Source organism: Mustela lutreola, chromosome 10 (assembly GCF_030435805.1).
Source record: "Mustela lutreola isolate mMusLut2 chromosome 10, mMusLut2.pri, whole genome shotgun sequence".
NCBI lineage: Eukaryota > Metazoa > Chordata > Mammalia > Carnivora > Mustelidae > Mustela > Mustela lutreola.
In genome coordinates, this window is record NC_081299.1 from 34,393,737 (window position 1) to 34,421,712 (window position 27,976).

Genomic DNA, 27,976 nt, shown 5'->3' on the forward strand with positions numbered 1-27,976 from the left:
GAAGGCAGAGGCAGCCTTGGAAGTCAGTGCAGAGAAGGGCTGCTGGAGGAGGCAGCCTTTGGGGAACACTTTTGGGACAGGAGGTTTCAGCCTACAAAAGCTGAGGCTCTGTGTCGGAGGGGGATGCTTTGTGGATCCCCACCTACCCCAACCCCATTCCACACAGTGTCCCCTCTGTACAGGGTCACCCAGGCTGTCCCTCCTTCTGGCTGCAGGGAAAGAGGCAGCTTCAATCATTCATCTTAATGTCTCTATTAAGCAGGGTTATGACCAGGACGAGACAAGAAACAAGGTCTTTTAGTGTAAAAACATGGCTCCCAGGGCTTGGCCTCAGGGGACTCCTTCCCTACTCCGCTGCTCCCAGCTACTACTGCGATGGTGCCGGAGGGCTAGTTGAGGCCCCGGATCGGACAGGAAGTTTCTGCCCTGAGTTTTTTCTCTCCTTTTCCTTCCCTGGATCCTGCTATGTGCCCAGAGCTTTCTTTTCCAAAGAGAAGAGCAGTGACTTGGCAGTTAGTTGCAGCCACGGGGTCCTCAAGTCCTGCACCCTGACTTGGGATCACCATCCTCATCACTGTCTCACCTCTCGCTGGCATTGTGGAAGCAGCTACAGCCTTAGCCACTGAGCCCTGGGCATGCGAGGGCCTCACCCAGAGTCTGGGCTCAGAGCCTAGGGGATTACAGGAATATTCCTGATTATGGAAAGATCTTAACAAGACCATACCAGAAGTCCCCATCTCTCATATTCAAGAAGGCTTAAGAGCCATTGGCGGAATCAGCATATGCTTAGACCTGGGGCCTGGGTTCTAGGGTGGTAGCTGTCTGCTCAAGGAGCCCTGTGCTTACTGGTTCTCACCTACACCCGTGCATAGGCAGAGGTTGGCAGGTAGCAGCTGGACCAACCCCCTCACCTGGGGAGAAGGGCTGAGGCTCCCGGAGAACTGGAATCAAAAAGCCTCCAGAAGAGCAAAGGCTCTCAGAGGCAAAGAAAGAGTCCCCAGATGGCTGCTCCCGCGTGTTAGAAATGTCCCCATTAGAACGTGAGTCCTTTAGCTAACTGGAGCGGGAGATTTAGAAAGTGGAACCCAGAGAGGTCAGGGCCTGAAGAAGGAGACTGCTCACCCGATACTGCTTGCTGCCCGCACTCCTGCTAACGCTCGGGCCACTGCCTTCTATTTTCCACCATGCTGCTGCCTTCTCCCTGGTCCCGGGATTTCCCTCTGGATCGCCACTTACCCTAAATACGACCTTTCTCTGCAGGCTTCCTGGAGGTGGGCTGGCAAAGAGAAAAAGCCGTAACCATAGGGCCAGGTAAAACTGGGTTCACATCCTGGCACTACCCTTCTGAGCAAAGTGACCCTGCCAGAGTCAGTGTTGCTCCCAGAGCTCTAGTCTGTTCTTTCATTCTTAAGATCTTGAGGAGTCAACGAGACAGCATGCACGCATTTGCTTGGCTTAGAGTAGAACCTGAAACACCGTGGAAAGGAGAAGGGGTGGAAGAGAGAACTGGGAGTTTCTGGCCTCTCCATGTGTAGGAGGGAAGGCTCTGTGCCTAAACGTGGGGGGCATGGGTCTTGAGCAAGGAGGGTTGCAGGAGCAGGGGGGCTGTGGAGAGAATGCCAGAGCAGCTGAGGGCAGCACAAAGTCAGAGTGAGTTAGCACTGGTCCCAGGGGCTGCATGAGCTGGGCAGGCTTTTACAGAGATATCCAGGGAACAAGAAATACCAGCAAGGAAGTTGCTCCATTAATAAATAAGAAGGCGGGAAATTAATGATGGTCTGAAAATGGCTGAGCTACTGAACTCATTCCTTAAATCTGTCTTTAACAAGAAAAATAAAGAAAAGAGATTTGGCCAATTAGGAGGTAATGAAGACATCGGAGAAATAGCACCTGACAAAAGCACACGTGGGGGTGGGGGGCGGGGTTGCTGAGTGAATATCCAATGGCTTTGAACCCTTCAGAAGAAGAATGCTGAAAGAGAGGAGGACAGGAGATCATGGCAGGGCCTGGGAAGGGGTAGGGAGGGAACTGGGATGGGGGTGGGGGCTGAGGGCAAGACACTGTCCCCTGAAGGTGAGAATGGGAGTTGGAGGGGACAGGATGAGGGCAGATGGAGGTGACAGGAAGGGGCCCAGAGAGATCTCTAAAGGCAGAGAAAACCAGAAGGACCCTGATTAGAACTGCAAAAGGGCTAGATCCCTGACGAATCTGGGGTGGTCCCTTTTAGGGAGTCTATGCCTATAAATGGGAGAAGGGAACAGGAGAGGAGTCATGGGAGGGAAGGAGAGAGAAGTCAGGAAGAGAGATCTGGGGCCTGAGGGAGAGAGGGAAAGGTAACTGTACAGAGAAAGGAAAATTAAAGATGGTATTTAGGCAAGGCTTAGAGAAGCGGCCAGGGGGAGATTTGGGAGGGAAAGGGCTGTTTTGCTAAATGGAGAAAAACCCACACTGCTGGCCAGCCACGGAGGCACAGGTGATCCATCCCTTGAGCAAAATGGCAGCCTCAGTGACAGGTGGTGGTAGGATAGAGGGGTCACAGGTTGAGCATAATCAGAGGAACCTCAAGAAATAAGGGGGGGGGCTAGAAAGATGAGGGTGAGAAAGGAGTCCCAGAGCAGGGGAAGCTTTGCCACTGTGGGGGGGGGGGGGCTCTCTGGAAAAGTCTCTGGGTGCTGCTCTGCACACCCTGCCACGGGGTCACTGCTACAGCAGTCCTCCTCCCATCCATGCTCTATAAGCCTGTAAGGAGAGGGTGGGGGGCCTGTGAGACAGGCAGCATCATAGAGAAGGACATTGAAAGGAGGGCTCTTGGGAGATCTAGCAGGGAAGGAGTGGAACGTCTTGTGGAAGAAAGGAAGGAATGAGAAGGCAGGTCTATCCCTTTAAGCCCCCCACCCCCAGCCCCTTCCTACACAGAAATAAAGGCCAGCCTATAGGAAGGAAGGAAGCCCTCTGCTCCATTAGCTCTCCCATCCTTTTCCAGGCCAGGGCTTCCATCTCCTTTCAACCCCTGGGTGCTGCCTTTGGGCTAACCCCAGTTGCCCAGAGAAGCCAAGGCCCACAGCCCCCCAGGGACAAGAGCAGTCTGGCCTAGGAAGCTCATCAGCTCCGCGGTCTGTCCTGAATCTACCTCCAGAATGCAACCCCAAGTGGCTGGGCTGTAACACTACTGACACTGTCTGCACGGGGGTGGGGGGGGGGCATTGGGGGGTGGTAAGAGCAGTGAAACCACAGGAGAAAGGGAGGGTGGCCAGTGATGAATAGGGGCGGCCAGAGCCTCGTTAGAGGGGGCTGTGGAGAGGCTGGCCTCTGCAGGGATGAGCCCTGGGCCTGATTTATCATCTTCAGAGCTGATCCGAGCGAGAGGGGTTAAGTAGCAAGTTAATGAAATCCGCAGATGCCGCTAAATGGGGAGAGCGGGGAGCACCAGGCTAGAGGGGGTGCCAGGAGGCAGGCTGGCTGGCCACTGAAGAAGGGGAGTCATCTGGAGGGGAGAGAGGACGGACATATTCCTGCTCAGGGTGGGGATCCTGTCATAGTCCCTGAAATCTGGTTTGGGCCAGCCAGAGAGAAAGAGGTTAGAGAGACAGCAGGGATTCAGAGAGAACCCGGGTGCCGTCCCAGGAGGTGTCCCCAGTCAAGCTTCACAGCCCCCTGCCCCAGTCCCAGTGGGCTTCAGCAAACACTGGGCGGCCCCTGAGCCCCAGAGACCAGGAGGTGAATGGAAACGGGCCCCTGCCTCCCTTTCCCCGAGGCTGAGTGGCGGAACAAGTAACTACAGTTCCCCGTGATAAGTGCTGTTGAGCAACACAAAAGGAGGGAGCAATTAATTCTGACAGGGGAGGGCAGGGAGGTCAGGATGACATTAAAGCGAGGCTTGAAAAATAAGGATTTTGCCAGGCAGAAAAAGGAAAAGAGGGACTCTGGGCAGAAGGAACAGCATGAGCCAAGGCCAGGAAAAGCACAAAGGAAGCCAAGGGAAAGGGAGCTGACCTGGCAGAGATGACTGTTCATGGAATGGAAGGGGTAAGCGGAACCCAGCCAAAAGCCCTGTGTACCCCACCACAGGGCTCAGTTGGGGACACTGGGTGTTGGGTGAGGCCGGTGGACCCAGGCGCTCTGGTGGTCCTGTAGTGGTCTGACTGTGCAGGACAGGCCCAGGAGCAGCACAGTCCCGGCCAGAAGAGCCCCTTCTACATGCTGACCTCCTGTTCCACTTCTAACAGTAGGCCTGGACCTCCCCAAAGCGTTGACACAGAGTTAAATGATGTCATCCCTAGAGCTTTGGGCACAAGGCTTGGCACACAGTACGTGCTTACTAAATGTAAATTATAATTATTTTGGTAGTTAATATTTCCAGGCTGAATGAAAAAGAAACGAAAAACAGAACCTGAGCCAGGGTAAGACTGGGGTTCCAGAATGCATGCAGGGAGCAAGCAGACAGGTGGTTACTTAACAGGTAGAAACTTGGGCCCGTGGGATGGAAAGTAATCAGTCGCTCTAATGATGCGGTGGGGCAGGGGGCTGCTGAGACATCAGGACTGAGAGCCCCAAGAAAGGGAAGGTGACCCATAGGCTATAACTAAAGGAGCTCTGAAGACCAGACCATCAACACTTCTGACCAGGCCCATCAGGGGCAGCTCTTAAAGCAGAGGAAAGCAGTTTCCATCTTTGGGCCAAATAGCCAAGTCACCTTATTCCTCCTCCAGATCTCAGAGCTATCTGGGCCAATGAGTACAGCCTTCCCTGTAGTGGTCCTCCCTTTTCTACTCTTGTCCTGAGCAGCCACCCTCCCCATGTAGGAGAACCTTCCCTAAGGGTATAGTAGCAAGTGGCAAGACATCTCCTTCACTCCTTATAATTCTGTAGTAACTAGGTATTCATTGAATGTTTGTTGGATGAAGGAATGGATGAACCTGTAAAAATCCTGAAGCTCTTCAGCATAGCAGAGTACAGCCAGAGCTAGAAAAATCTTCCCTGGCCACCATCCATAAACACACATGCACACACACGCACACAAGAACACACACGCACATGGACACACACACTCTCTTTCTTCATTCTATCTCAAGGCAGCTGGCCTGAAGAGAATGGCTGATACTGTGGTTATTTAAAGATTAGGCCTTGGAGTCAGACCGTCTTGGGATTCAGACTTTGCTCCACTACTTACCAGTTCTGTGCTCCTTAACCCCTGCCAGGACCTAGTTTCCTCAGTAAAATGGGAATAATAACAATGTGAATAATAGAGTCGTGTCCACCTCGTATGTTGTATGGATTAAATTCGTAATTCATAACAGTTCATATGAAGGACTTACTATAGTGCCTGGCTCACAGAAAGACTTACACAGAAAGAATTACTATTAAAACAGTAGAGAAAATTAAAACAGTAGTAGAGAAAATATCTTGATTCTCCCTTCACCTCCACTTTGTGTCCCTTCAAACCTTCCCTGTGGGCCCATACTCCCCCTGCTGCTGCATGTTTTTTCAGGCAGGTCCTAAAACTTCATCCTTTCACGAAAACTGAGTTCTGAGATCCACCGAGTCATGGGGTTAGGCAGGCCCAGTAAGAATCCGTCTTAAGATGGAAGAACTCCATGTGAGGTTGAGCATGAGCAGAAATGGCGTGCACAAGCAAGCTACAGTAGTAGTATCCCCTTGTCATCTACCACTGGTGTGCCAGTGCCTCTCCTCTGCTCACACCTAGCTTGTATAGAAGGATTCCTTATAATGAGGAAATAGGAGAGAAAAGCCCTACCTTAGTTTATGGATGGCTTGATGCAATGTGTGATTACAAGCAGAAATGGACAGTGGCTACCCTGAAACAGTGGTGAGGGAAAATCCTCTCAATGGGCAGAGTCCCCTGGTAACCCACTTTATGTGGAAAGAAAGGAGATTCAAGGATAGAATATTTATGGACTCAAGGACCGTGGGTAATGACTGTGGCTGCTGGAAGGGGCAAGACTGGAAGATCACGGACAAGGAGGTCTGGGGTAGTAGACCGTGAATGGGCATAAGAGAATGAACACAAAGTGGGAAGATCTTTGTATGACATGTTAGGGCCCACCAGTGAATATCCACCATTGGAGAGGGAACTAAACCATCAAGTCAATAAAATGACTCAGCCCGTTGACATCAACCAGCTTCTGTCATTGGCTACCCCAGTGCCAGTACGATGAATGCATGGATGGAGTAACAATGATGGCAGGGTGGAAGGAAGTTACACCCAGGACTGATAGCATGTGTTCCCATTTACCAAGGCTGATCTAGCCACTGCCACTGTGCAATGTTCAGCCTAGAAGTAGCAGAGACCAATGCTAAGTCCCCAAGAAGGCACAATCCTTTGAGGAGATCCATAAGCCCATTAGGGGCAAGTTGATTATTTTGGGTCCTTTCCATTTTGGAAGAAGTATAAATTCACTTTGACAGGAATAGCTACATATTCTGGATATGAGTTTGCCTTTCCTGCCTCTAGAGCTTTAGCCAGCACCGTCAAATGAAGGCTTACAGAATATCTGAACCATCAGCATACAATCTCATATCCTATCTACCATGTTATACCAAGAGACCTACTTTCCAGGAATGGAGGTGCAAGAGTGAGCCCATAACAAGGGGTCCGTTGGTTGTATCACATGCTATGGCACCCAGAAGCTGCTAACCTAACTGAACAATGAAATGGCTCTTTGGAGGCACAGCTGAAGCACCAGCTAGGACATGATACTCTTTGAGAACGGGGCACCATGTTTTTGGATACTGGCTCTCAACTGGGGATGATTTTGCCCCCTAGGGGACATTGGGTAATATCTGGAGATGTTTTTCATTTTTGCAACTAGAGGAAGGGAGAAGGAGAGGTAGTGCTACTGGCATTTAGTAGATAGAAGCTAGGGATGTGCATTCTATAGGAGACAGGACAACCTCTGTCTCTCCCCCCCCCCCCACCCAAATAAAGGATTATCCATCCCAAAATGTCAATAGTACCAAGATTAAGAAACTCTGTTCTAAGACATGGTGTACATTTTTTAGGAGGGCAAGTTAGGGGAGCAAATCTTAAGCAGACTCCACACCCAGCATGAATCCTAATGTGGGGCTCGATCTCACAACCCTGAGATCATGACCTGAGCCAAAATCAAGAGTCAGGCACTTAACTGACTGAGCCACCCAGGTGCCGCTTAGGACACAGTATACATTTTAAATCAAAGATCTTTATATGGAGATGTGTCCCCAGTGGGGTCCAGAAATCAAAGCCTCATTTACAATTACTCCCAGTGATCTATGTGTGAAATATACCATGCTGGGCTTTGCAAATTTAGAAGAGCTAATACCCAAAGGGGAACACTTCTGTTAGAAGACACAGCAAGAGGCCCATTAAACTATATACTATGACTGCTGCCTGGGTTCTTCAGGTTCACCATGCCACGGACAACAGGCAAGAAGAAAAGTCACTCTATCTTGGCAGAGGTAATTGGCTCAGATCATCAGGAGACAGCAGGGCTGCAATTACACAATGGGAATAGCCAGGCAATCCACTTGATACTTGATCTATCGGTACTCCCTTCTCCTAATTTGATGATATAAGGACAAGTGCAACAACCTAAGCCTGAGAAGGGAATAGTAACAATCTGAGATCTCCCCTAAGGATGAGAGTCTGCGTCATGCCATCAGCTAAGCTATCAAGACCAACACAAGCGTTAGCTGAGGGCGAAAGGAATTGCAAATTTTGAGCAGAGGAGTATAATGGATCTAATCTGCAACTCTGAGACCAGATCCAACAGTGGGGTCTGCTGTTCATTCTTCGAAACTTCTTCTAAGTTTCCCCTGGAAAGAGAGGCCTGCGGAAATCCTGGAGGAGGTGCTCTCAGAACCAGTATGAGAAAGTGAATCTAAGTGGTACCAGGGTCGATCGCAGGGAATGCAGTCATCTGCTGCCTTGCTCCCTGTTCAGGAATGAAGGACTGATTCCACCAATTGCTGGGAGCGCTGTTAGCAGCCCTCAATGGCTGGCCTTGTTGGAGGATGGCTCAGCTGAAGAAAATTTCTTTGCCTAAGGTCCCGCCTCTTTCTAAAGGCAGTTGCATCAATGACTCATCCATACTGGGGCATGAAGATCCACTTGTCCCAACTCTGGGTAATTTTGAAAGATCATCCCAGCTCCAGGGCTTCCTATTGGACTGGCTGAGGTCCTGTTGGGACTGCTTCCTAGTTCCTAGTTCTGAAACTTCTAGAAGTTCCTAGAAGTTCCTAGAAGCTTCCTAGTTCAGCTTCTCCCTCTGCCTAATGGTGCTTGCCTCTATTGGTGCTGATCCCAAGAGCAGTCTACTAAACATCTTGCATACTAATCTTTGTCTCAAAATCTGCTTTCTGGGGAAACAGTCAATAAACAAAATAAGACCTCTATCCATGTTGCGCTTACATTCTGGGGCAGGCAAGTGGGGACCTGGGGGGGAAAAAAACCATAAATGAATAAGTAAGTAAATCATCAAGTATGTTGGAAGATGGTAAGTATGATAAGTTCTAAAAAAGAAGAAAAAGAGTGGAGTAAGGAGATCAGTACTGTCTGGGTACAGGAGTTGGCAGACAGGCGGCAGTATTAACTCAGATGCTAAAGTGGGCCTCATTGAGAAGATGAGATTACAGCAAAATTTAAAGGAAGTAAGGGAGTTGAATAAGTAGGTATCTGGAGACATTCCAGGTAAAGAGAAGAGCAAAGATCCTAAGGCAGGAGGCAGTGTGTTTCAGGAGCACATAGAAGGCCAGTGAAGGTAGAATAGGATGAGCAAAAGGGGAATACAATGACAGAAATAGAAAATGGAAAGGCAATGAGGGTCAGATAATGTAGGGTGATTTTAAGGGTGATGATTTGTGCTTTGAGTAAGACGACAACTGTATCTAATTCATCTTCCTCTAGGAAGCCCTCCCTGACTGTCTCTGACTAGATGTGCTCTTCCTGGTGCCTCCTCTGTGCTCTCACAGCCTCCTGGGCTTCCGCCATGGCTCCGTTTATCACACTCTGCCATAATTGCTTCATTGTCTCTCTGTGTTACCCACTTAATCGTGAATTCCATGAGGACACACTGAGATTGTGTTGTTAATAGGGGATCATTGTGAGGACATAGAAAGTAATAAGGAAGTCGAGACAGAGCCACACCATGAGACTTCACAGAGCCCTTAGAAACTCTGAGAACACTGTTGTTCAGGATACAGTGTAATTCTAGAAATGAGGTATTTTCATTACTGCCTCTGAGTGAGCATTCATTGGTCTCCAATCTTGTCTTTGCCCGTATAGTCACTTAGTACTCTGCCCTTGTTTCTGCAGCACCTAGCACTTAGAATTAACTTGAGTTTCTATTTTCCAAGGAAAAGAATCTAATTGGCTTGGCCACATCCCAGTCCGTAACTCTGTTGAGCAGAATTCCTTGCTAGGCCACTTCATGGACTCCTGACCAACAAATAGATTGGCTGCCTTTGGGTCACGTGTCCAGCCCTGACCCAGTAAGCTGTGGTCAGAGTAGTAAAGTCACTTGACTCCGAGCACGGTCATCTCTGCAGAAGGAAGCACGCAGAGCCCCTTTTCCTAGCAAGGATCTGTAGATTGGGCAGTTGTTCACTCTCTGGTACAGATGACTCTCCAGTACAACTTACAACAGGGACTTGCGAATGGGAAACCTCAAGCAATCAGTCATTCTTAGATAATGCCCATCCCTCCTAAGGGCTCAGCGCGGGGCCCAGCATAGAGTAGACAACAATAACTATTTCAGAATGGAAGGCCAGGACTTGTAGATGACATGGCACGAAAGGAGGCGACACAGAGTAGTGGTTTACACATGGATTCCTGCCAAAGACTGCTGGGTTCAGATCCCAGCTCTGCTCCCCAGCAACCATATGACTTTAAGTAAGCCACTTAACCTTTCTGAGACTTAGTTCTTGCATCTGTAAAATGAAGCCGTAGATGGCACCCATGACATAGGAAACTCGGGTGCATGAAATGAGAAAATATATATAAAGTGATTTTGTACAGTCCCTGGCACGTGGTGATGCCTCCGTGAGAGTAGTGTGGTGATTTTCCTTTGTCAGACTTATGCTAATGAGCATGGAGCTCTAGGCTAAATACAGGTCTGGAAGGCAGTAGTCCTATCCTTCCTTCAACTGAGTGGGATAGGGTCCTACCACACAGAGAGCTGCCTAAGCATACGCTGATTCTGAGACTGGCAAGGCCATGGTCCACTGGCTGGACTCCTGTGGCCCTGCCCACCTGGTTACAAGTAACCTGGACCTTATGGGTCATCCAGGCAGCTACTGCTGATTTTAGCAAAGAAAGCCACTATGAAGGATAGATCCCAAATCTTTCTGGGTCAGCAATAAATATATTAATTATTGGGCAAGCTGTACCCACAGTCTCTTGAAATGGCAGGTAAGTCCGGCAGAGAATAGGGGGAGAGAAGAGAAAGAGAGAAACAAGAGTGTGCACTGACCACAATCAAGGATTCAAGGATTCTGTAAGTTATAATCCAGTATCTAGCCAAGCCAATCTTAATATTTCTAGTATGGAGAAGCCTTCTGGTCACCATGTCCCAGCACACAGGAATCAATGGGAAGGTCAAGATGGAGATAGGTTTCTGTGCATTTGTGTGAAGGTAGGCGTGTTTGAGACTGGGGGCTCATTCAGGGCAAAGAAAAGCAAGCCAGCCTTACACCCTCCTGAGCCCCATTCCAGGCTGGCATGCTGAATGGGACTGAGAACTGATAGAAGATGAGGTTCTTCTTAGGAGCCTGCTTAAACAGGAAGGGCTCCCCATGGAAGAGATTACTAGAAGGTTTTGGGAAAGGAATGAGAGTAGTTGCCTTGGCCCAGGGTATGTTGAGGAGACAGAGGGGTGAGAGGCAGGGAGAAGGAATACAGAGAGCAGAGGGAAGATGGAGTCACTGCCGCAAGCTGGACCCTCAATAGACTGAGCAAAGAGCAGCAAGAGTTACTTTCTCCATAGAATTCCATGGTGGCCTGCATTGGGGGCTGGAGCCTCAACCGCTTCCCTTTGGGGCTCTCTGGGGCAAGAAGGGTGGGCTTCTTGGTTCCCTCCAGGAGCTCCCAACTGCTACAAAACCACTACCACCACCACCACCCCACGGAACACCACACAGCAATGCCAGCTCTCTCTTTACTGGGCACAGCACCTGGTAGCCTAGGAGGCATACTTGTCAAGAGAGAAGTTTCCAGGGGCGCCTGGGTGGCTCAGTGGGTTAAAGCCTCTGCCTTCGGCTCAGGTCGTGATCCCAGGGTCCTGGGATCGAGCCCCACGTCGGGCTCTGTGTTCTGCGGGGAGCCTGCTTCTCCCTCTCTCTCTGCCTGCCTCTCTGCCTACCTGTGATCTCTGTCTGTTAAATAAATAAAATATTTAAAAAAAAAAAAAAAAAAAAAAAAAAAAGAGAGAAGTTTCCATTAGGAGAGGACAATTCTCTCTTTTCCTCACCAGTTCAGCTAGGAATTTCCTTTGAGGAAATGGTGGTACCTCAGGCACCACCAGGGGGCACTAGGGCCTCTAGGCACCAGGGGCCAAGGCACGTTAAATCCCAGAAGCTTGGAGACCCAGGTCGGGCCTCACAAACCCCACCCCCAACCCCAGCAGCAGCCCCTCCAGCAGGACCTTGGTGCAGAAGATCAGGGAGACTGTGCTGCTGGCTTATCTAATGAGAAATGAGAGGACTGGGCCAAAGAGCCCTATTTCTGTCCAGCCCTACACTACCTGCCATAAAATTAAATGATCACAATGAGTACATTAATTACCTGACATGAATGCTTTAACATAACAAAATTATTAGCCATTTTAGATTTAGTATTTGTACAGCACTTTATATTTGCAGGGACGTCGCAATAACTTCCCCTGTCGAGGGCGCGTTTCGGGCCCGAATGACATCCTAAAGCGTTTCTTCTGGCCGGCCAGCTGTCTGGCCTCTGCCACAGCTGGTCCCCTGCCTTTCTTGCCTGCACTGACTGCTTCTCTTCCCCTCCAACAGCCACCTGGCAGTCCCACCTGGTGACCCCCCCCATCTGTTCACCGAATCTCTTTTGTCCGAGTGCCGGAAGACAGTTTCTTCCCTTGTGCCCAGGTTCCCTACTTGACCCTGCATCAGAATTCAGGGGCCCAAGGGCAAGAGCCCTGGGCAGGGCTGGCCTTGGTGTCTGGCAAGTCTCTCTCCCACGCTGGCGGTGGTGGTAAGTATGGACACACGATGGCTTCTGCACACAGTAGGAACTCTGAGTCTGGGGCCTGACGCTGCTCAAACTACACAGGAACCGATGGCTTGTCCTGTCATATCATCCATGGTGAGCTTACTGCACCCACACCAGAGCCAGCCCGAGGCCCTTGAAGGGGTATGGCGTTGAAGGGACTCGCCGCGGTGCAGATTCAGTTCCAGACTGGATGGGGTATTGCAGGAAACTTCACTAGTAAAACTTGTTGCAGTTGGCTTGGGTGTGAAATCTGCTTCCCTGGGCAGAGAGATCAAAAGCCCAGTTGATGGATGTCTGTGTACCCAGCTCTCCTTGCTCGCTTTCATCTTCCTTCCAGAAAGAGGAGTAAACATTCAGCTAGTGAGCACTGCAGGTGTTCCCTTGAGGAGTGGAAAGGAATATCACTGAAAGCAGACAAGACCACCAATGAAGGTGTCCACAGGATATCGAGGGTCTCAAGAAGGAGCAAAACGAAGGACATTTGCAGCAGCAGTTCCAGAATTTCTGTGTAGGAAGGCCTTTGGGGCAGCAGCAATTTGACTGGAAAGCAGCTGGGGGACTATACTTGAAGCTGAATTTGTGTAGCTTATACAATGCAGATCAATATTTCCTGATGATTTTGGTCACACTTTACAAAAGTGGAGAGAACATCAATTGTTTATATAAGATTTATCTTGGTGCATAGTACAGTGGTTAAGGGCAGACCTCTGGATCTGTATTTGCTTGGGTTCAAACTTCAGCTTCACCATGAATCATTGAGGTAACCTCAGGCAAGGGCTTTAACTTCTCTGTGATCTAATTTCCTCATCTATAAAAGGTGGGTAACTATAGTGCCGACCCCACAGACTTGTGAGGATTAAATGAGTTAATCTGTATAAAGTGTTGAGCATATAGTAAGTCCTCTTTGAGGGTTACTAGTTACTAGCTACTGTTACTTATTGGAAGAGATTTGAGAGCACCTAGGGGTGGCTGTGGTGCCCAGACTGGGTGTTCGAAAGTCAACTTCTAAGTCATTCAAAGTGAAGGGAAGTTGAGGAGAGGGACTCGCGATTTAGGCAGGAACAGTGTGTACGGTGGGGTGCTGAGTAGACTCCTGGTGAAGTCCAGACAATTCCATCTCTATAGGTGTCGTGGAAGGGAAAGGACTGGGTTCCAGGTCATTAAAGACCCACAACCTTACAGTGTACATTAAGGAGTGGGGACAGCCTGGAACCCCCTTTGACCAAACTAGATGTTACCCCTAAGAGTAGTGGGTGGAATGCCTCTTCTCTTGCCTTTCTGAGCACAGTCTAGGAAACCTGTGGAAGGTGGTACAGAATGGGAGGAAAGAGGATACAGGCCCAGCCAGGGGAGCGGGTGAGGTGGGCTTGCAGAGACTGTCCCAGGCACAGGACATCTGTGCGGTGGGCAGGTGGCCCTGCACCGCTGCTCTGCCCCTGCCTTACTGTTCAGGTTTTGGAGGGAGAGTGGCTCTCATGGCTAATCACAGTGACCGGCTAATTAGCTGGCCTCCTCCTGCTTTCCCTGCTGCCTCCAGGATCTGGGCCTCTTAGAAACTCAAGGGGGATGAGGGAGCAGTGACCACTCCCGGGAAAGAGGACATCCTGGTTCTTGGCCCAGACCCAGAGTGGTAATGGGGTGGAGATGAACTCAGTAAGTAAGGAAACCTGACCTTTGGCCGGGTCCTGGAGTTGGGAGGCTTGGGCACCTCATCCCACATCTCCCTCTAAAGTGTAATGGGGATGGGGGGGCTCTGACAAGTTTCCCCTAAAAGCCTCTTCCAGCAGCAAGCCTGTATGAGATTCTGTCTCAGTTTGTGGTCAGGGAAAGGAAAATGAGGGAGCAGACCTGAGTTCTACAACCTTGCTATGACACTGATAAGCTCTGGAACCTTAAAACTGAGATGAATAGGCCAAATCCTGGTCCTGCCCCACACTCCAGACCCAGACCCACCCACCATACAAGTGGACAAAAAGACCCAGATGTCCATGTGCTTTCTACTTGGTAGGTCACCTGGTCACCTGTCTGAAGAGAAATGATGTATCGCGATGGGGAGCAGGGAATTCAACAATATGGAAGATTAACAAAGGTTCTTTGTATATATGCACAGTGAAATTTTTTATTGCAGTATGGTTGGCATAACAACATTCCATTAGTTTCAGGTGTACAACATAGGAATTGGACAAGTTTATACCTTATGCTATGTTCATCGCAGGTGTAACTACCTCGTCACACGCTATTACAATACCATTAACTATATTGCCTATGCTGTACCTTTAATTCCTGTGACTTAGTCACTCCATGTTTGGGAGCCTATATCTCCCCCTTGCCTTCACCTATTTTGCCCATCACCCCCATCCTTCTCCCCTCAAGTAACCATCAGTTTGTGCTCTGTATGGGTCGTTTCTGCTTTTGTTTGTGGCTTTGTTTTGTTTTAATTTAAATTCAATTAATTAACAGATAGTGTATTATTAGTTTCAGAGGTAGAGTTCAGTGATTCATCAGTGTTATATAATACCCAGTGCTCACTACATCACATGCCCTCCTTAATGTCTATCACCCAGTTACCCCATCCCCTCAACTCCCTCCCCTCCGGCAACCCTCAGTTTATTTCCTATGATTAAGAGTCTCTTATGATTTGTCTCCCTCTCTGATTTCATCTTCTATTTTTCCCTCTCTTCCCCTATGATCCTCTGTTTTGTTTCGTAAATTTCGTAAATTCTACATATGAGGGGCGCCTGAGTGGCTTAGTGGATTAAGCCTCTGCCTTCGGCTCAGGTCATGATCTCAGGGTACTGGAGTCGAGCCCCGCATTGGGCTCTCTGGTCATCAGGGAGCCTGCTTCCCCCTCTCTCTGCCTGCCTCACTGCCTACTTGTGATCTCTCTCTCTGTCAAATAAATAAATAAAATCTTTTAAAAAAAGAAAGATTTTTTAAAAAATTCCACATATGAGTGAGATTGTATAATTATCTTCCTCTGATTGACTTATTTCACTTAGCAGATACACTCTAGTCTCACCCACGTTGTTGCAAATGGCAAGATTTCATTTATTTTTTTATGGCTGAGCAGTATTCCATATTCCATATATATATCTCACATCTTTTTTATCCATTCATCTATCGATGGACATCTGGGCTCTTTCCATGGTTTGGCTATTGTGGACATTGCTGCTATAAACTTTGGGATTGACAGAGGTTCTTAGGATGTGTTGCAGTTAATGTGCACCCAGTTAAGGGATTTAATTATATCAACTAGTTTTGGCTAAATTTCTTCATGGAATGGACAGAGGCTTTAAAAAATTCCTACAAAGAAAACATGACTTTTAAATGATACCGAAAAATGCAAGCACAATCAATCACTTCTACTCCTATGGGAGCTCTTAGACAGATTATCAGATACAAACAATCATAAGCTAATCAGATCTGACAAGAAGTCAGCAAAAACTTTTTGAAATTATTCAGAAGAGTATTTGAAGTAAGGATTTACATACATTATAATGAATTCTGCCCTAAGTATATATTGTGTCTTGAGATATTAGCTGATGATAGTAATTCAGAAATAAATACACATATATTGGGAGAGGGTGTGCTTTTTTTTACCGATAAGTATGCATGGTCAAGAAGTTTGGAGACCACTATTTCAGCTTATCTGTGGCTCAGGTTTTGTCAAAAATGATTGTTGTTTTCCAGAAAAGTGATAGGATAATACTTCACTTCTCTTAATTTATGGTATGTTATTTGGTGTGTGGACTGTCATTTTCTATCTGTGAAACCTTATACGAGTGTCTTAAAACTCTCTGAGCCTTGCTTTGCTTATCTGTAAATTGTTATATGGTTGTTATAAGATTACAGAAAAATGTTCAAATGTCCATAATGTGGGCCCTTGATAAATGGCTGATGTCATTATAAAGGAAGGTATTGCTAAGTCAAATTAAGAGGTTTAGGGGCGCCTGGGTGGCTCAGTGGGTTAAAGCCTCTGCCTTTGGCTCAGGTCATGATCTTGGGGTCCTGGGATCAAGCCCCACATTGGGCTCTATGCTCAGTGGGAAGCCTGCTTTCCTTCCTCTCTCTCTGCCTGCCTCTCTGCCTACTGTGATCTCTGTCAAATAAATAAATAAAATCTTTAAAAAAAAAAACAAATTAAGAGGTTTAATAAGTTAATAGAACAGACAATATTTTGGTGCAACATATTTTTTTAAAGACTTTATTTATTTGACAGAGAGATAGAGAGTACAAGTAGGGAGAGCAGGAGGAAGAGGGAGAAGCAGGCTCTCCACTGAGAAGCAGGCTCTGCACTGAAGAAGCCAGATGCGGGACTCAATCCCAGGACTCTGGGATCATGACCTGAGCAGAAGGCAGCCACTTAACCAACTGAGCCACCCAGGTCCCCTGGTGCAACATATTTTAAAGTACCTGGAGGTTCAAATTCACTTTGGGCTAAGGGCTAAGAATCCGGAGAGGAATTTGATGGAGACTCTGTGGTCTAGAATTTGAAGCTGGCTTGTCCAATTGGACAGTTGTCCTCTTCCCGACTAGTGTCCCTAGCTTCATTGTCCCCCACGGTTCCCTGGTTCCAGCAACCACCTCCCTGTGAGTGGCAGACCTGTCCATCACTTCCGTAATTTCCATGTGTAAAAACCTTCAATAACTCGTACACTACACAGTTCTCTGTTATATACTGTTTTGAACTATTCAGCAATCTTTCTTCAATTCAGACTTCTCTTCCCAGATAAAACTGTTGTAGTTAGGACTTAGAACTTACAAATAAGGAAAATAAGGTTGCCCCTGAGAGAATTTAACTTAATGGGCAGGTGATGAAAAGAACCCAAGGTCTCCTAGACCCTTGGGAACAGTTACTTAATTACTAATCAGTGGTATGGACACATCTAAGGAAAGAAAGCTTCAATGTGGTCTGCTATACAATGCAAAATAGAGGAAAGCCGCAGAGATAAATGTTAGCTGAATGCATTCCAGCACTGATCATGGGATAAAGATACCGGAAACAGGAGAACCTGAACATTTCAAGGCTTCAGGGCTAGTTATTTCCTCTGGCCAGGAGAAGTCCCCCTCCCTTCCATGTCTCCAGTAAAGGTACTCAGCATTCTTGTCGTCTTGGATCTCCTGGATGAAAAAGTACCCCTTTTAAATTACTAGATCTGGCGATCTCATCAGGCTGCTTGTTTACTAATTCTGCTTTTCAGGTATTTACAGATTGAGATAGGGCACCTCTGTCAGGGTCTCAAGCATTTCGGTCAATTTATGTGAGTCTGACAATCTTAGTTTATGTGAATCTGATAAAGTAAATATCTTAGTGAAAAAGATGAAACTTATGAGACAGGAGAAAATATAGCAGACTATTTTATTTATTTATTTGTTTGTTTATTATTTTAAAAGACTTTTAAAATTTATTTATTTGACAGAGAGAGAAAGAGCACAAGCAGGGGGAGCAGCAGGCAGAGGGAGAGGGAGAAGCAGGCTCCCTGATGAGCAGGGAGCCCAACACGTGGCTCAATTCCAGGACCCTGGGATCACGACCTCAGCCGAAGGCAGATGCTTAACAGACTGAGCCACCCAGGCATCCTGAATATATATATTTTTTAATCATGTGGTTGAAATGTTCCTTTTAAGTAAGACATACCATCTAGAATCTACAAAGGAAAAGATTTAACTAGGTACAAGACTTAACTTCTATATAAAGAAAAACACTATCAACAAACTTGAAAGACATGATAGACTAGAATGTGATTCTATGTATATTGGCAAGTTACATAATAAAGGATGGATTGATTGATATATTGTGGATATATGAAGATGGAGATATATTGTGGATACAGTATATGAAGAAAACCTAATAATGAATAAAGGAAAGACTACCCAAGAATGGGCAGAGGATATTAATTAGAAAAGTTACAGAAGGGACGCCTGGGTGGCTCAGTTGGTTAAGCAGCTGCCTTCGGCTCAGGTCATGATCCCAGCGTCCTGGGATCGAGTCCCACATCGGGCTCCTTGCTCAGCAGGGAGCCTGCTTCTCCCTCTGCCTCTGCCTGCCATTCTGTCTGCCTGTGCTTGCTCTCTCCCCCTCTCTCTCTCTGATAAATAAAAAAAAAAAAAAAAAGAAAAGTTACAGAAAATATGTCTAATAATAATATGTGTCACAAACATTTGAGAATGGTTCAAGTTCAATACAATAAGTTCAAGACAATAGGACAGTTTGTCTCATTGATCGACTCTTTCTTTCACAAAAGGTTTCTCTATAGCATGTAGTGCTGTTTGATAGCATTTTACCCACAGTAGAATTTCATTCAAAATTGGACTTAATCCTTCCAAATTTAATCAACTAAGTTTATGGAATGTCCTAAATCCTTTATTGTCATTTCCACAATTTTTTTTAAAGATTTTATTTATTTACCTGATAGACAGAGATCACAAGTAGGCAGAGAGGCACGCAGAGAGAGAGAGAGAGAGAGGAAGGGAAGCAGGCTCCCCGCCAAGCGGAGAGCCCGATGCGGGGCTCAATCCCAGGACACTGGGATCATGACTTGAGCCAAAGGCAGAGGCTTTAACCCAGTGAGCCACCCAGGTGCCCCTCATTTCCACAATCTTCACAGCATCTTCATCCGGAGGAGATTCCATCTCAAGAAACCACTTTCTTTATTCGTCCGTAAGATGTAACTCCTCTTTGGTTCAGGCTTTATCAAGAGATGGCAGCAATTCAGGCACATTTCAAGGCTCCCTTCTAATTCTGGTTCTCTTGCTCTTTCTACCATATCTGAAGCTACTTCTTCCACTAAAGTCTTGAACCCCTCAAAGTCATCCAGGAAGGTTGGAATCAGCTTCCTCCAAATTCCTGTTAATATTGCTATTCTGGCCTCTTCCCATGAATCACGAATGTTTTTAATGGCATCTAGAATAGTGAATCCTTTTGAGAAAGTTTTCAATGTACTTTGCCCAGATTTTTCAGAGGAATCACTCTCTATGGCAGCTATAACCTTACAAAATGTATTTCTTTTGTAAATACAAAATAATAAGTTTGTATAATAATATAATTATTATATTATTTATAATATAAGTAAGTTTATATTATTTATAATATAATAAGTTTGAAGATTGAAATTACTCCTTGATCCTTGGGCAGCAGAATGGATGCTGTTAGCAGGCATGAAAACAGCATTCATCTCATTGTCCATCTCCGTTAGAGCTCTTGGGTGACCAGGTACACCATCAAGAGCAGCAATATTTGGGAAGGAATCTTTTTTCCTGAGTGGGATGTCTCAACAGTGGGCCTCAGATATTCGGTAAACCATGTTCTAAACAGAACAGTAAATGAGCATTGGCTTCAACTTAAAATTTCCACCTGTATTAATCTCTAGCAAAAGAGTCTGTTTGATGCTCTTTGATGCTCTGATGCCAGGCATTGACTTCTCTCTAACTATGAAAGTTTTAGATGACATCTTCTTCCAATAGAAGTCTGTTTTGCTTATATTGAAAATCTGTCGTTTAGTGCGGCCACCTTCGTGAATTCTCATAGCCAGATCTTCTGGAGAACTTGCTGCAGCTTCTACATTAGCACTTGCTGCTTCACCTTGAACTTTTATGTTACAGAGGTGGCTTCTTTCCTCCAACTGCATGAACCCACCCCTCCTAGCTTCTGACTTATCTTCTGCATCTTCCTCCCCTCTTTGTCCTTCACAGAATTGGAAAGAGTGAGAGCCTTGCTCTGGATTAAGTTTTGACTTAAGGGAGTGTTATGGTTGGTTTGACCTCTCAAACTTTTTCCATATCAACCATAAGGCTCTTGTTTTCTTTTCATTCGTGTGTTCACCGGAGTAGCCCTTAAGATTTCATTCAGGAACTTTTCTTTTGCATTCACAACTTGGCTATTTGGCTTAAAGGGCGTAGATTTTGACCTATTTCGGCTTTTGACATGCCTTCCTCACTATGCTTAATCATTTCTAGTTTTTTATTTAAAGTGAGGGATGTGCAGCTCTTCCTTTTACTCAAACACTTAGAGACCACTGTAGGGTTATTAACTGGCCTAATTTCAATATTTTTGTGTCTCAGGTACTAGGAGAGGGAGAGAGACTAGAGGAACTGCCAGTTGGTGGAGCAGTTAGAATACATTAAACATTTATGGTTTAAGTTTGTCATCTTATATGGGCACAGTTCATGGCACCCCATAATAAATGTTCATAGTGTCCCAAATACAATAGTAACCTCTGAGTTCACTGGCCACAGATCACCATAACAAATATAATAATAATGAAAAAGTGGGGAGGGTATGTGATATGGTGAGTGCTGTGAAGTGTGTGAACCTGACGATTCACAGACCTTACCCCTGGGGCAAATAATACATTATATGTTAATAAAAAATGAAAAGTAATAATAATGAAAAAGGTGGAAATATTGCAAGAAATACCAAAATGAGGGGTGCCTGGGTGGCATAGTCGGTTAAGCATCTGACTCTTGGTTTCAGGTCAGGTTGTGATCTCCTGGTTGTGGGATCGGGCCCTACAATAGACTCCCTGCTCAGCATGAAGTCTGCTTGAGAGTCTCTCTCCTGTCCCCTCTTGTCCCTCCTGCTCATGCTCTCTGTCTCTCAAAAAAAATAAAATAAACCTTAAAAAAAATTTACCAAAATGTGACACAGAGCACAAAATGAACAAATGCTATTGGAAAAATGGTGCCAATAAACTTGCTCAATGCAGGGTCGCCACAATTTATAAAAAACTATGAAATGTAATAAAGCGAAGCACAATAAAACAGGGTATGCCTTACTTGAAAAACAACTTGACTAAGAATAAAATTCATGGCTTGCATTTGCTTCCCTTCACACCCTTGAAGTCATGCTCCATTGTTTTTCTACTTTTAGTCCAGCATTTTCATTCATCTCTTGGTTGGCTTGATTTCATCTGAAGTTGTTGGTTTTTTGTTTTTTGTTTTTAGAAAGGATTGTATGTTATTTACTCCCCAAGTTCTTGCTTGTTTGAGAGTGTGTCTTATTGGCTTATTGACTTAAATGACAACTTGACCAGATATTATATTCTTGGGCTCACCTTATTGCCCTAGAAACTTTGTAGCCACCAAATGCCACTATGGAGAAGTCTAAGACCAACCTGATTCTTCCTTCTTACAAGTGATCTGCTTTTTCTGCCTGTATAGCTGAAGAATTCCTCCTTTATTCTGAAAGATGAAGAACTTAATAAAGATATATCTTGGTTTCAATTGTTCTTTGTTGGTTTTCTTATGACACAGTGTGTCCTTTTCATGTGTAGACTCAGTACTCCTCAGCTCTTCACATCAGGAAAAATTTCTCTTGTTATAGATGAAAACACCTTTTTAATTTATCACGTTCTTGTACCCAGTTTTACGTCTTCAAAGCATGTGTCACTACTTGAAAGTATCTCATTTGTTTATTAGTTTAATGTCTTTCTAACCTTTGGAAAGTAAATTCCATGAGAAAAGGAATTTTATCTCTCCGTTGTAATTTCTGTATCTCCCATATCATGAAGAGTGCCAAGGAAGACCATTGCTGTTTCAATAAATATTTATTTCCAATTTTATAAATTATGCAGTGAACATTCTCAGCATACATATTTTTGAACCATTTAAGTGATCTCTATAGAGTAAATTTCTGGAAGTGGGATTACTGTATCAAGAGGTACACACATTTCATATTATGGTCCACATTGCCAAACTGTTTCCAGAAAGATTGTTCAAATTTATGTTAAAGTGCAGGTGAGTGCCCATTTTCCTTACCTCGACAGAATGTAGTCAGTCTTTCTAATCTTTGCCAACCTATGGGTAAAATGTAATAGCTTATTGTTTTACTCATATTTTCTTTAGGTTCTTAGACACTTGTAGATCTTAGACTGTGCATTTTCTATTTATGCAGCTTGACCTTTTGCTAGTGGGTTGTTAATATTTTCTTGTTGATTTATAAGAGCTAGTTAGATATTTGTTATTAACTCTTTTTAATTAAGTATGATAAATATTTTCGCTATTTGCTATTTGTCTTCCAGTCTTATTTATGGCCTTTCTAACCATGCAGAATGTTAACACTGGTATGGGATTACTAGTTTCTCTTTATGGCTTCTAACTTTTGGAACATGTTTTGAAAGCTTACTTCAACTCCAAGGTTATACAACTATTTCTCTGTGTTTTCTTCAAGTATTTTTATGGTTTCATTCCCTGCCTCCCACGTGCTTTGGGTCTAAGGAGTGAGGTAGGGATAAAGCTGTATTTTTTTCTAAATGGCTGGCCAGTTATTCCACAGTCATTTACTGAATTATTCAACATACATCCACTGATTAACATTTATTGACTATCATGTGCCAGACACTAAGTCCTTTACATGCATAATCTAGTTTAATCCACACATTAAGAGATGAAAAAATCAGATTTGCATTTAAAAAAAAAAAAAAAATAAAAGGTTTTGGATACCTGGGTGGCTCAGTCAGTTAAGCATCTGCCTTCAGCTTGGGTCATGATCTCAGGGTTTTGGGGTTGAGTCTCGAATCAGGCTCCCTACTCAGCAGAAAGCCTGCTTTTCTTTCTGCTTATTGCTCCCTCTGCTTTACTGCTTTCTCTGATAAACAAGTAAATACAATCTTTAAAAAAAAAAAAAAAAAGAATGAATCTTTGTTTCCAAAGTGGAAAATAGACTGGAGGGAAAAAAGGGATTTCAATGTGACCAGTTATTTAAGTGATCCAGGCAAGAGACCCCTTTGCTGTTGTATATTCTAGCACTTATTGGTCATGGCATGTGATAATGACTTGGACCAGAGAGGTGGTGGTAGGGATGGAGAAAAGTGGACAAATTTTGAGAAATAGTTTGGAGATTGAATTAACAGATCTTACTTAAATATGGGGAGAAGTAAGAGAGTGAGATGTCAAAGGTGACTCAGGTTTCTGGAAAGAATATCTTTAATGGAAAAGTGATGAGTTTACTTTTGAACACACTGAGTTGAAGATACCTTGGAAGTATTCATCTGAGGATGTCAGGTAAGCAGTTAGTTACATCAATCTGGAGCTTAAACAACAATTCTGAATCCGGGTATGAATTTGAAGAGCATAAGCATACTGATAGTAGTAATTGAACCCATTCGAAGAGCTGTGATTACTTAAGGAAAAGGTATTGAATGAAAAGAGAAAAGCACCTAGGACAGGTCCCTGAAATCTCTCCGGCATTTAAACATTTAGTAACAGAGGAGGGAGAAAGCAGTAAAAATGTCTGTGAAAGGCTGCTGGACAAGCAAGAGAAACCAGGAGAGAGTGGTGTCTTAGAAGACAAGGAAAGAATGCATTCAAGTAGAGAGTTCAGGGTAATTCTAAGAGCTAGTGAAATGATAGACCATGAACACTAAGCTAGATAAATGGAGAAGTAAAAATAGGAAGGGGGTGATAGAAAGGAAGTGAAGTGACCGATAATCTTTTCGAACAGAGGGAAGGGCATTTGCCATCAGGCTAGTGTAATAACTGAACTGAAAGTGGACTATTAGAATTAGTGATTTTAGGGGAGAGGGGAAAAGAATTAGTGGTTTTAGAAATAAAGAAAATAGGGGCACCTGGGTGGCTCAGTGGATTGAAGCCTCTGCCTTCGGCTCGAGTCGTGATCTCAGGGTCCTGGGATCAAGCCCTGAGTCAGGCTCTCTGCTCAGTGGGGAGCCTGCTTCCCTTCCTCTTTCTCTGCCTGCTTCTCTGCCTGCTTGTGATCTCTGTCTGTCAAAGGAATGGATAGAATCTCAAAAAATAAAATAAAATAGAATAAAGAAAATAGAGGGGTTTTAGGTGATGAATGATTGTGGGGGATAGGTGGCCAAATAGTAATGGAGGAGGACTTCAGCGATTAGGTGGGTCTTTCCTGAGGACTCAAACTCACTTAGGATGATGGAAGGACCTGCAAGACCAGAGAACACAGTAACCAAGTGCCAGTGTCTTCTGTGAACAATGAGTCCACACAGGGCAGGTGGATTACAGTGACTAATCAGGGAGAGGGTGGCATGGGGTTTTTACAAAAGGGTGTGGGAGCAGGCTTCCTGGGTGGCTCAGTGGGTTAAGCCTCTGCCTTCAGCTCAGGTCATGATCTCAGGATCCTGGGATCGAGTCCTGCATCGGGCTCTCTGCTAGGCAGGGAGCCTGCTGCCTCCTCTCTCTCTCTGCTTGCCTCTCTGCCTACTTGTGATCTCTGTCGAATAAATAAAATCTTAAAAAAAAAAAAAAAAAGGGTGCAGGAGCAGTGGACTCTGACTAGCACCGGGGAGTATCCTGTTCTCCTGACACTAAATAGATGTGAAAAATATGAACAGACCTCACTGGAGGGAGCAGCCTGGGAAGTGGCCTAGGGAAGTCCAGGTTGAAGTAAGTACTGAAGTGGAAAGAACATTCTGGGAAATGATTGAATGTGTAGAGGAGCTGAAATTCCAGAAGGTAAATGGAGGGTTTGTGTAGGGAAGGAGGAGAGGGATTACACTAGGCTTAAGGAAGTGTAGAACATTTTAGGAACGACAGTTCCATAGAGGACAAATTAGGGAAGAGAGCAGGTAATTCTGTTTGGAGCTTTGACCTATGGAAAGTGGAATGAAGCTTGGCGATTTAGTCACAGCTGACTCCCGGAGAACAGTGGACACAAAGGTTTAGTAAAAGTCGGCTGTGGTCTGGAAGGTCCTCATGCAGAAGTGTGTTCTCATGCAGAAGTGTGATAGTCTCAGTAGATGCAGCGGAGGACAGTAGTGCGAGCTAAGGAGCTTGAAGTTCAAGGTTCTTTGAGGGGAGGAATGAACAGTGGTCCCAAGATTGAATTCTTAGGTGTAGCATCAACTGGGGTTCCTCTTTAAACAGAGGTTGGAGGTCTTGATACTTATAGATTCGGGTGGGGGTGGGAAAACAGGGACTTAGTAGTGGCCTGGGAAATGAATCTAGAGCTGTAAATGCAGATACAGTTTAGAACTTCCCCTGGAGAACAACTTAGATTTTCACTCTCCCAGCATAGAAATGATTCCAGAACTATGATCTCAGAGTATTTTCATCCATTATTACAAGCTCAAATTTGAAATGATTTGGGCCATTTCTTCCAAGCTTCCTTCTTATTTTAGCAAAGTATGTATTTGTTTAATTCATAATTTATGTAATTGTTGGTAAGTTCAATTTTCCAACACAAGAGATATCATGGTTTCTGGTTGGTGTAACTATAGAATTCAGGAGTCTTAACAAAACTTAAAGTTGTCCCATTTCGGGGGGGGGGGGAGTATAAATCTTAGTTTTTAACTTTTTCTTTTCCTGCCAATGCCTTTATAGAATCGGTAGAAAATGCTTTAACAGAACTAGGCCAATGTCATACACAGGGCCCCTCCCTCCCTACCCTCACTCAGCTCCTTGGGACTTCTCGCTGCGCTAAACTTCTGGAGATGCTTTGTGTTTCTAGCTCTCACTTGGATATGGATAGACTATGGATAGATTCTGTTTTTTCACTGTGGAAGCTCATTGTTTTTTACTCATATAAAATCACTTCTTAGATGCATATTTTTCCACATTTTAACAGCTCAGAAAATTGAGGTGTTTCTTATAATCCAAACTATCTTTGATTTGATGATCCCTCCCCTCCCACAGCCTAACATAATTCCTGACACACAGGAAGCACTGAACAAATGTTTGTTTATTGATTGACTAATAATATGTAAATTAAAGAGGCCATACAAGTTGAATTATTTCTTAAATACCAATTTTAACTTGACCTCCAGCATTTATTCAAACTTTTAAGTTTCATGAGTCTTTTTATTCAAGAGAATGTTAGGTTGTTACAAAAATAGAGGGAAGGAATAAAGAAAAGCATAATAATTTATCTGCCTTTATAATGATTTAAAAAAGGATTTAATATTTATAAGGCATTCCTTAACAATACCTAACCTTACTTTTGTGTAGAATTTGTCACCAAACAACAGTAACGATAACAACCAACCATATGATATATATAGAAAAAAAGTGACTATTAGAATAATAGAGGGATGCCTGGCTGTCTCAGTCTGTAGAGCATGTGACTCTTGATCTTGGGGTCGTAAATTTGAACCCCACATTGGACCTAGAGATAACTTTAAAAAAAAAGACCACTCACTTTATGGGGTACCTGGCTGCCTCAGCTGTGGGAACATGCAACACTTGATCTTGGGGTTGTAAGTTCGAGCCCCACATTGGGTGTAGCGATTACTTAAATAAATAAACTTTAAAAAATGGAAAATAGAGAAATTTACCTAAATTCTATCTAAGTTCTTTTTATCTTTTTTTTAAATTTAGATTTACCTAAATTTATCTAAATTCTAAATTTATTTAAATTGGTTTCTTGGTTTATAGTACTTGTTCTTCACACCAGGCTGGGTTGTCCCACGGAAAGACAGATGTATCAAAAGCATTCTTAAATGCAGTGCACTTGTGCAAAGTGCTTCTTAAAACTGATAGCCTTAAAGTGAAATTCTTGCTGCTTATGTGCATTCATCTCTTTCTAGTCTTCAGAAGAAGGGGAAAAGGGAAAAGATGCAGCACCGCTGAAATATAATTGCTTAGTAGGCACCGTTCAATGAGGATGGCAGTAAAAAGTGAAACTCCTATTATTACATAGTAAAGAGCACCTTATTTAGCTCTTGGGAAAGATTGAAGGATATTTACAGGTAAAATGCAATTTTTCACTCACTTCGTGGGTATGATCACAAGTGTCAACTCGTTTTCTGACTTAGAACCTTTAAGTCATCCTCATGAAATGTTTATATTCCTTTGTTTTACCTTCTCTGCCCATACCATGGTGGTGTCACTCCACTGCTTCGCTGTGATTTGACTTTGGGAGTAATTTTCACTCCTACACATGTATTTCCAGGCTCTTCTTAGGTTATCCCTTTCTTGCTTTGGCTTTCATTGCAATGATATCTTCTCTGACATCCATTTTAGCCAAGATTAACTTCCTTTTGCCCCCTGAATATTTGATTTTTCTCTACCTACAAGCTGGTTTTGAAGTCAGATGTGTCCCAGGGTAGAGGTGTCTTATTTTTCATCTCACTAAAGTTACTTCCTGGAATTGCTTCTCTCTTGGAAAAAAAAAAAGGGTGGGTGGTTTTCAGCAAAGCTCAGGACTCCAGAAAATTAGTGAGCACTAATTTTGCAAGTTTTAGTGAAGAATGTTGGTAGTAGTGGTTGCCTTCTTTTATGGGGGAAGTCATCACATTGATGCTTATTTCTGCCTTCCCACTCAAAATGCCTACAAGTTATCAGAGAAGGGACCTCTCGTGACCTCCAGTTATTTCACCCTTTGACTTTTTTTTCAATTACTTTTTTATAGTTTGTTAGTTCAGCGTTCTAGCTATGTTTTATTTATTTATTTTAAACAAGCTCTGGCCAGTTTCATTAAAGATGAATTTTGCGTGTTTTGCTTTTCACCAATCTGTTCTGGCATGCTTCTAATAATATCAGGATCACCTGGATCAATGATAGCCGGTGTGCATACCCCACAGTATTTCCCACATTCTAAACCCAATTCAGTAGTATTGCCATTGTACCGATGGACACCAGTTTTGGCCAAAATGGCATAGTACTCTATTTCAGATTTCCTCAAGGCGGGACAGTTGTTGGCAAGGACAATCAGTTTCACTTTGCTGTGTCTGCTAATTTTCAGAGTCTGCTTGTACCCAAGCACATACTTCTACTTTCCATAATGAGTTGGTGCCCAGGGTAAAGAGACTCCAGTACCTTTTTCATCTTCTTTGCAACCACCAT

General features: G+C 44.5%; 1 pseudogene; it reads right to left on the bottom strand.

Annotated features, from left to right (window-relative positions):
• Positions 1 to 1,552: 1,552 nt before the first annotated feature.
• Positions 1,553 to 27,976, bottom strand: LOC131810493 (large ribosomal subunit protein eL30-like; annotated as a pseudogene).